General features: G+C 45.6%; 1 long non-coding RNA gene across 1 annotated transcript; it reads right to left on the bottom strand.

The window, feature by feature from the left end:
• Positions 1-8,073: 8,073 nt before the first annotated feature.
• Positions 8,074-9,033, bottom strand: LOC143420915 (uncharacterized). Its single transcript, XR_013100670.1, has 2 exons — positions 8,904-9,033; positions 8,074-8,321 (listed from the first exon to the last, which is right to left on the bottom strand). It is a non-coding gene; the product is annotated as an uncharacterized LOC143420915 (long non-coding RNA).
• Positions 9,034-10,316: the final 1,283 nt, after the last annotated feature.

Genomic DNA, 10,316 nt, shown 5'->3' with positions numbered 1-10,316 from the left:
CAGATGGGTTTGGCTATTGGAGGACAGGAGATGGATCACAAAATAACCGTAATGGTATAAGCACATGTACTCAGTCCTGGAATTGATGAAAAACGGATTTTCAGCAGATATTTATGAATGCTCATTAAAAGATTAAATGATCTTACAGGCCGACAGGTTAACCCAGAAATGTTTCCAAGTGGAGATCAGGAACCAGCTTATGAACCTATTGGTGGTGTCATGATCCTGAGTCCGTGACTCAGTGATTTTGTGTTTGGTGTATTTATTGTTATTATTTTCATTATTCTGTGTGGGCTGTTTTGGGATGGTTTGTGTTTTGGGATTTTAGATACTGGGTTTCTGGGTTTGTGCTCCCTCTGTTGGTCCCTGGTGTTAGTGTTCCCCTGTCTCGTCAGGTTAATCAGGTCCAGCTGTGTCTCCCACCTGTGTGTGATTTCCCAGTGTCCCTCTGTGTATTTATAGTGTGTGTTTGCCTCTGTTCCTTGTCGCGTCGTCTGTGTTCATCCTCTGTGTCACCCTGCGTACTCTGCATTTCTCCGTGAATCCCCTGCGTGTCCTCCCTGCGTGTCCAGTTCAAGCCATGCTTGCTCCTCAGCAGTCTTTATTTAACCTGATATGTCAAACCCAATTATTGTGGAAGACTGCTCCGACTCTGGAGAAGAGTTATGCTTTCTGTTTTTTTAAATGAGCAGTAATGATACTTGTAATAAATGTAGCCTTTATGCAGCTCTGGAGGCCTGGATCGCTGAATTGGACACTCGAAATCCCACCCTTGAAAACCCTGTAGCTGGTCAGGCCCCTGTAGCAGGAGCAGTGGAAGGTGGCGTAGGCCCTGCTAACTGTCCCCCAGCAGGTTATCCTGAGCAGACGGGAAAACATGATGGCTGGGTGACGGTGAGGGAGGGAGCATAGTCTTAAACAGAAGTCCTGGAACACCACCAACGTGTTCATGTGTCTAACTGTTTCCTCCACTCGGCGACACACCCGCCAGGGATCAAACTCTGGTAATTGCTGATTCCGTTCTGAGACACGTGAAGACAGCAGCAACCATAGTCAATTGTCTTCCAGGGGCCAGAGCAGGCGACACTGAGGGTAAACCTGAATTCAGTAAAAGTATAATTCACATCAGCAATAATGACACCCGGTTACATCAATCAGATGTCACTAAAATCAATATTGAATCAGTGTGTAACTTTGCCAAAACAATGTCAGACTCTGTAGTTTTCTCTGGTCCCCTCCCCAATCAGTTGCAGTCTCACACACCTCTGCAGCTTCTCTCCTCCTGTTATCCCCATAACACCCCATCTCCACTGAGACTGTGTCAGCTCCCAAACACAAAAAAAACAAACTAAAAACCAGCAAAAACATGACTTAACCCTTGTGCTCCCCTTCGGGGCAGCTCCGGACCCCGGGGGTCCCAGAGTACCCCTGGGTCGCATTTCACAGGCCCCGTACACCCACGTTTCCCTCCCTGAATGCCGCTCCCGTTTCAATTTTTCTCCTAGTTTCAGGCAGGCTCTATCACGTTCGTCCATGGGAGGCCACTGTTAAATGCAGTGTTGGGACTAACGCGTTATTAAGTAACGTGTTACAGTAACTACGTTATTATTGTGGTAACGAGCACGGTAACTAGTTATTATGCCAAAACCAGGAACGCGTTAGTCGTTACTGGGATTTAGATAGGGTCGTTACTCGTTACTTCGTGTGGTGGCTATCGCGGAGCTCCCACAGATTCAGTAACATTAGCAAGTGGTCGAGGCCAGCAGGTGGAGGAGGGAAAGGGGATGCAGGAGGAGGAGAGACCCGAAGCGGCCGCCGGTCCAAGTGTGAACTGAACTTCAGGTAAGAAGTTATGACCTGCAGTCCATCTGGGTCAGATATAAACCAAGTTTAGGTGGAGTTTATTTTCGTTGTGCTGACTTTTTCGTACTGCGTACTAGCTAGCATGATGGAGTTTCTATACAGCTGGGTGGTGCTATGTTACTGATGTGGAACTTTATTTTGTTCATACAGTTAATTATTAGAGTTGCCAACCGTCCCGTAAAAAACGGAATCGTCTCGTATTCAGAGAAAATATTACGCGTTTCTTATTGAGGTGAAAAGGAACAGTTTGTCCCGGACTTCAGCTACAATGAAAAAGGCACAAAGCTGGAGTTATTCTGTCGTTACACTGCACAGCTGCCTCTTCTTCTCTCATCCTCTCACCCTCTCTCTCCTGTTTCTACTTCAATCATGAAACTTATCAATGATCAGCTGATCGGCTTTTCTCTCTTGTTTATTTATCGTCCACTTTGCGCCAGAAAGAGGAAACCAGCGGATGTAGCCCTAAACAACAGCAGCACGTTTAAGCTTGATCAGCTGTTGTCAGAATTTATTTAATATTAATTTCTAGTATCAGCTGATGTTTGCTGGAGCCACAGCTGCAAAGCTGCTGGTCATGATGTCGGTTTGGAAACATGAAGATGAAACCAGGAGATGTCCTTACTGGATCATCAGAGCTGAACAGGTGATGGAGAAACAGGTTTACCTTTTAGGTCACATGAATGAGTTGAAGTTATGAACTGTTTCTGAGAGACAAATAACACCAGGATCCTTTTTTAGGTAGCTGACAGCTGGTAACTGTGCAGGGGCGGGTCTAGCAAAGTGTTGCCAGGGGGCCAGGTAGGGCATTAACAGGGAGAGGGGGGCACAAAGAAATACTTTCTTATTCTCATTTAAAATGTCTAGCTTTTAATAAATAATTATCTGAGTCTTACAACAAACGATTGATAGATTGATGCATATATACCATCAAGACAGTGTACATCACTGTCACAACAGTGTTTGTTTTCATTCAAAGGCTTTATGATTTTTGCTATAATGGTGGGTCGGTCTCTAGTCAAAATGCCCGGGCTGATTTTTTGTCCCAGTCCAGCCCTGTATGCAGCTCATCTGCAGTCTGCTGTTACCTACATCTTCCTATTCAGAAGGCAGAATTTCTGAGTTCTGAGTACAATCGAAAGCACCACGACTGCAGTTTTTGTGTTGGATGTAAAAGGCGCACATGACTCTGTGACGTAGGCTAGAATCATGGCAGCAGTCAATGACGGTCCAGGCGTGGGATTTCTCTCGTGGAAATGTGCACATTATCTTTCCCTTTCTGTTGGTAGGTGGCACAGTGTACTTGTGGCAAGTAAGCAAGCTAGAAGACTGGCACTCTTGCTGGGTATCCAGTTAGCAACACATTAACAAGAGAAGTCTGAGTAAAAGTTACTTTCCCTAGTAACTAGTTACTTTGAAAGTAACGAGTAACTTGAAGTAACTGAGTTACTTTTGATGGAAGTAACTAGTAATGTAACTAAGTTACTAATTTAAAGTAACTTACCCAACACTGCTTAAATGTAAAAAAATAAAAGAAAGAAAGAAAGAAAGAAAGAAAGAAAGAAAGAAAGAAAGAAAGAAAGAAAGAAAGAACGAACAATACAGTGTCCTCAACAGCACCTTGACTTAATAATTGATCAACAAATCGATTTACTCTGCCTTACCGAAACCTGGTTACAGCAGGATAATTATGTAAGTTTAAATGAATTAACACCCCTGAGTCATACTAACTATCAGAGCCTTTGAAGCACATTATTAATTAAACAAAGATCAATACAGAGTTTTAATTTATTTGAAAGCCTGATGGTGAGCCTTGTCCATCTCAGCTGGAAATTCAGATTAAAATTTTAAAAAGACCCCCGTAAAGCTAGAACATCTTAATATTCATCACTGATTGAAGAACATAAGAACAACCCTAAGTTTCTCTTCAGCACTGTAGCCAGACAAACAAAGTGTCAGAGCACTGTTGAGCCAACCATCCCTTTAATGTTAACTAGTGATGACTTCATGAACTTCTTCACAAATAAAATTTTAACGATTAGAGAAAAAATGACCCATAATCATCCCACAGATGTAACATTATCTACAGCTACTTTCAGTATCATTGACATTCATTTAGAGTCTTTTTCTCCAATTGATCTTTCTGAGTTAACTTCACTAATTACTTTCATCGTATCATCATCGTGTCTTTTAGACCCCATTCCTACAAGACTGCTCAAAGAAGTCCTGCCATTATTAATGCCATCCATCCATCTTCATCCGCTTTATCCGGGGCCGGGTCGCGGCCATCACTCGCGAACAAGACCCTGAGATACTTGAACTCCTCCACTTGGGGCAGGAACTCATCCCCGACCCGGAGTGGGCACTCCACCCTTTTCCGGCTGAGAACCATGGCCTCAGATTTGGAGGTGCTGATCCTCATTCCCGCTGCTTCACACTCGGCTGCGAACCGTTCCAGTGCGAGCTGGAGGCCTTCACCCGATGAAGCCAACAGAACCACATCATCCGCGAAAAGCAGAGATGAGATTCTGAGGCCACCGAAGTGAAAGCCCTCCACCACTTGGCTGCGCCTAGAAATCCTGTCCATAAAAATTATGAACAGAATCGGTGACAAAGGGCAGTCCTAGCGGAGCCCATCACCCACTGGGAACGAGTCTGACTTATTGCTGGCAATGCGAACCAAGCTCTTGCAACGGTTGTATAGGGATCGAATGGCCCGTAGCAATGGGCCAGACACCCCATACTCCCGCAACACCTTCCACAGGACACCCCGAGGGACACGGTCGAATGCCTTCTCCAAGTCCACAAAACACATGTAGACTGGTTGGGCAAACTCCCATGCACCCTCAAGTATCCTGGAGAGGATGAAGAGCTGGTCCAGTGTTCCGCGACCAGGACGGAAACCGCATTGTTCCTCCTGTATCCGAGGTTTGACTAGCGGACGAACTCTCCTTTCCAGCACCCTGGCATAGACTTTCCCAGGGAGGCTGAGGAGTGTGATCCCCCTGTAGTTGGAACACACCCTCCGGTCCCCTTTCTTAAAGATGGGGACCACCACCCCGGTCTGCCAGTCCACAGGTACTGCCCCTGATCTCCACGCAACATTGCAGAGGCGTGTCAACCAGGACAGCCCTACAACGTCCAGAGCCTTCAGGAACTCGGGGCGGACCTCATCAACACCAGGGGCTCTGCCACCAAGGAGTTGTTTAACTGCCTCAGTGACCTCGCCCCCGGAAATTGGCGGGTCATTCCTCTCATCCCCAGACTCTGCTTCCTCCTCGAAAGACGTGTCAGTGGGATTAAGGAGGTCCTCGAAGTATTCCTTCCACCGCCTGACAATTTTCTCAGTCGACGTCAGCAGCGCTCCACCAGCACTATACACAGTGCAGGTAGAGCACCGCTTTCCCCTCCTGAGACGCCTGACGGTTTGCCAGAATCTCTTCGAGGCAGTCCGAAAGTCTTTTTCCATGGCCTCTCCGAACTCCTCCCACACCCGAGTTTTTGCTTCAGCCACTGCCCGAGCCGCATTCCGCTTGGCCTGTCGATACCTGTTGGCTGCCTCCGGAGTCCCACAGGCTAACCAAGCCCGATAGGACTCCCTCTTCAGCCTGGTGGCTCCCTTCACCTCTGGCGTCCACCATTTGGTTCGGGGATTACCACCACGGCAGGCACCAACCACCTTGCGGCCGCAGCTCAATGCAGCAGCTTCGGCAATGGAGATGCTGAACATGGTCCATTCGGACTCAATGTCCCCAGTCTCCCTCGGAATGCTTTTAAAGCTCTGCCGGAGGTGTGCGTTAAAGATCTCGCGGACTGGGGCCTCTGCTAGACGTTCCCAGCACACCCTCGCAACACGTTTAGGTGCACCGGGTCTGTCCAGCGTCCTCCCCCGCCACCTGATCCAACTCACCACCAGGTGGTGATCAGTTGACAGTTCAGCCCCTCTCTTTACCCGAGTGTCCAGAACATATGGTCGCAGGTCTGGTGATACGATTACAAAATCGATCATCGACCTGCGGCCTAGAGCGTCCTGGTGCCACGTGCACTTATGGACACTCTTATGTTCGAACAAGGTGTTCGTTATGGCCAAACTGTGAGTTACACAGAAGTCCAATAACAAAACACCGCTCGGGTTCAGATCAGGGAGTCCGTTCCTCCCAATCACGCCCCTCCAGGTCTCGCTGTCGTTACCCACGTGAGCATTGAAGTCTCCCAGCAGGACAACAGAGTCTCCAGGTGAAGCACCTTCCAGCACCCCACCCAGGGACTCTAAGAAGGCTGGGTACTTTGAACTGCCACTCGGTGCATAAGTGCAGATGACAGTCAGGACCCGTTCCCCGACCCTAAGGCGCAGGGAGCAAATCCTCTCATCCACCGGGAAGAACCCCAACGTACCGGCAGCAAGCCGAGGGGATATTAGAATACCCACCCCAGCCCGCCGCCTCTCAGCAGGGGCAACTCCAGCCTGAGACAGAGTCCAGCCCCTCTCCAGGAGACTGGTTCCAGAGCCCAAGCCATGTGTAGAGGTGAGCCCGACTATATCTAGCCGGTACCTCTCAACCTCACGCACTAACTCAGGCTCCTTCCCCACCAGAGAGGTGACATTCCATGTCCCAATTGCCAGCCTTGGCAGCCGGGGATCAGTCCACCAGGGCCTCTGCTCCTGGCCGCCGCTCGGCACACAATGCACCCAACCCCTATGGCGCCTCCTGCGGGTGGTGGGCCTGCGGGAGGATGGACCCATGTCCTCTTTTCGGGCTGTGCCCGGCCAGGCCCCATGGACTAAGGCCCGGCCACCAGACGCTCGCCCTCGGGCACCCTCCCCAGGCCTGGTTCCAGGGCGGGGCCCCGGTAACCCTATCCCGGGCAGGGTAAACTGTTCCCTCGATGTTTTTCTCATAAGGGTCTTCTGAGTCACTCTTTGTCTGGTCCCTCACCCAAGACCAATTTGCCATGGGAGACCCTACCAGGGGGCAAAGGTCCCCAGACAACATAGCCCCTGGGATCCCTGGGACACACAAACCCCTCCACCACGATAAGGTAGCGATTCACGGAGAGGCATTAATTAATGCTTCACTCTTAAATATAATCAACCTATATCTAATAATCAGCTGTGTACCACAGGCCTTCAAGCTGGCAGTAGGTAAACCTTTACTCAAAAAGCATCTCTAGACCCAGCAGTCTTAGCTAATTATAGGCCAATCATATAGGCATTACCTCGGCCTCCAGTAACACTGTGAGGAAACTGAGTCATTTTTGACCAGGAAATGTGCTTTAATGCACATATTAAACAAGTATGTAGCACTGCTTTATCCTGTCTCAGAGTGATGCTGAAGAACTAGTTCATGCATATGTTACTTCTAGACTGGACTACTGTAATTCATTATTATCAGGATGTCCTAAAAACACCTTGAAAAGACTTCAGTTAATCCAAAATGTTGCAGCAAGAGTCCTGACGGGGACTAGAAAGAGAGAGGTGATGGCGATGGCGTTCATTTCACTCTCCTTGAAGCTCGGTGTGCTATTCTGGCAATAGACTGGAGCGAGGCAAAGAGTATGTAAAGGGACAATAAGAGGAAATGAAGGGAGAAAAAAAACATATGGCTGAGAAAAGCAAAGGAAGAAAAAAAGGATTAGAACCTAAATTCTAAAGCTGCAGCTTTGCATACGGCAGCTCTAAGATCCCAATGACATGTAATCATAGACTGTATATAAACATGGGCCAGTGTGATGTCATTGATTTGTAGACTTTAATTTTGAACAAAGGGCAACCTCTGGGTACACTTCATCATACTATTTATTCATCTCTGGCTCTCACAGCATGTCTTTTGTTCTGTCTTCCTTCTCTCACCCAAACTGGTGCCGGCAGATGCCTGCCCCTCCCTGCACAGCAAATCCAGCATGTCCAAATTAACACTGTCGGATTTGATTTCAACACTATTAAAGTGTCTATATGGGTCCACACCAGAGAGTGTTAATTTAACTCTTTTTGGAGAGTTGGTACGTTAACTCTGATTTAGTGTTAAACACTAAATCTGTCTGGAGTTGATAATTTAACACTTGGTGCTAAGAGTTTATATATTAACTCTCAAAGAGTATTTTAGTTTAACTACGTAAGAGTTATCTTCTAATTCATTCTAAAAAGCGGGAATTTTACTGTTCTGAACTTCTAGAAATTTCTTTTGGAAATAAACATTTACTAAAAAGATGCAATGGTTTTTGAAAAACATTTATTCTGAACTGTGCACCACAATTTCAAAACATTTTCTGAAAGATGTAACAGTATACATGTTCTCACTTTCATTAGAATTTTGTTTATCAAAAGGTCTGACATGGTAAATGCAAATAACAGCATCTCATCACTTATTTCTTCAATACAATATGCATGTCCTTCATTCATCCCTTTGTGGAACTTCAACGCACTTCTGCTCTCCCCCATATTCCATCTTCACAAGCATATCCTGTGTGGAGATTGAATAAAAATTAGTTGACACTAATTAATGGCACAAATAATCCAGTAAACAATTGCAGCACAGTAAAAAAAAAAAAAGGAATCCTCTTTGAGCCATTACTTGTGTAAAGTATTTTCCCAAAAGACAAGGACACAGGCAACAGGTAATACTGAACTAAATGTAAAACCTCAACCTTTTTAATGTTTACCTAAACCGTGTGGCACAAAACTCTGGAGGGATCTATGCTAACGTAGAATCCAGTCAGGACGCCTGCTACTGCTGTTTGCACGTTTTTTTTATGGGCGATCGTTTTCAGGCTTCAAGTAGCACCATTATACCAACATTTCACATTCTAGACATTGTTTTAGGTGTATTTGACCAAAAGTTTGACTGAAAATTCACATGCAAGCTTTTTTCAAGGCTGTGGTATTTGCCCGCAAACAATACCTTTCAGCTAGCTAAAACAGAATATTATGCTATCAGCGAGCAACATGGCTAATGCCTTCCACACAGCTTTGTCTCAACTCCAAAGAGCCACAGAAGTAAAAGCTCATAATAATAATTGAAACAATCTTTGAAAAAATGACTTACCAAGCATGGCAAACAACTCAAATATGTAGAGCAAAATGTTCTGAAACGGCTTCACTTCAGCTTCGATTGGAGCCGTGCTGGGGGCGGAGTCTGTGAATTTACTCTATTGGTGTCATAGCCCCTGTAGGAGTTCAGAGTTAAGAAGTCAAGAGTTAATGTTTCCATTGTAACGCCTCCAGATTTGACAGAGAAACACTCATTTTTAACACTCGATTTTAACTACTATCATTTTACACCTCAGAGTTACATTAAAAGAATGTGACTCTGCTTAGAGTAAAATTAACTCTACTTTTGCAAGGAGACTATTAACACCAAAACATTTAACACTTTTGAATTTGCTGTGTGATCTGTCACAGTAGCAGCAGCACACTGTATGATTTTGAGGAGTGGACCCAAAATGCAGACACCAAGGAACATGGAAAAAAAACGTAAATGTTAACAGAAAGCGAGCCATTACGGAGCCCCGCAGGGGACATGGGAGAAAAAAAATTAAGACGGACCTTTGCGAGATCTCGCAAAACAAACTCGGGATCTTGCAAAACTTTTGCGAGATCTCGCAAAAGTTGAATTCCAACAATGGCGGCAGCTACTTAGTTGTAATATTACTCTTTCTGGGTCACAAAATACACTTTTAAGATATTTTGAGGCGTGAATGTAGTTGTGTAAACGTCAGATATCTGCTCGGTTTACAAGACATCGCATATTTGCAAAAGTGCTCCGACGTTTTCGGAGATCTGACACCCACCATCTCGAAGCTAACGGGAGGTCGAGACCTACTACAGCCAGGAGGAACACCGCTTTCCTGGCACATCGTGCCTCGACCTCCCGGTCGGCTTCGAGCTGGCGGCTAAAACTTTTGCGAGATCTCGCAAAAGTTTTGCGAGATTTCGCAAAAGTCCGTCTTAATTTTTTTTTCTCCCATGTCCCCTGCGGTGCTCCGTAAGCCATTTATTGAGGATGATAAAAGATTAAAAAACAAAGGCAAAGGTGAAGCTAAACAATAACCCAAACCGGGGAAACTAAAGATAAACATTAAAAAAAAACATGAAACTTGATGTGGATATAAAGATACCTGGAAAAGTGGCAAAAAGGACAACAGGCAACCTTTTTAAAGCTGCATATCTTGCGTTATGTGGTGATTATTCACACGGCTCTGTTGGTGCCTGTCTGCTTGCTCAAATAAAATATTTAATCTCATTTTGTTCATTGTTCAATAATCATGTTTTTATGAAAAAACAATTAGATTGAGAAAAAGACAAACTTTATGTACATTAGAACTTTTCACAGTGGTCACTATTCAACATCAAAGAAAAGGGCGGTGTGAATGTGATGTCTGAGTAACGGCGCTTTATTACGCCCAACACAATACATAAGCCCTCAATCCAGCACACTGATATCCTTCGTGTGAACCCT

The sequence above is a fragment of the Maylandia zebra genome, linkage group LG11, assembly GCF_041146795.1.
Source record: "Maylandia zebra isolate NMK-2024a linkage group LG11, Mzebra_GT3a, whole genome shotgun sequence".
NCBI classification, from domain to species: Eukaryota; Metazoa; Chordata; class Actinopteri; order Cichliformes; family Cichlidae; genus Maylandia; species Maylandia zebra.
The sequence above is the reverse complement of the archived record's forward strand: the minus strand, read 5'-3'. Positions and strand labels throughout refer to the sequence as shown.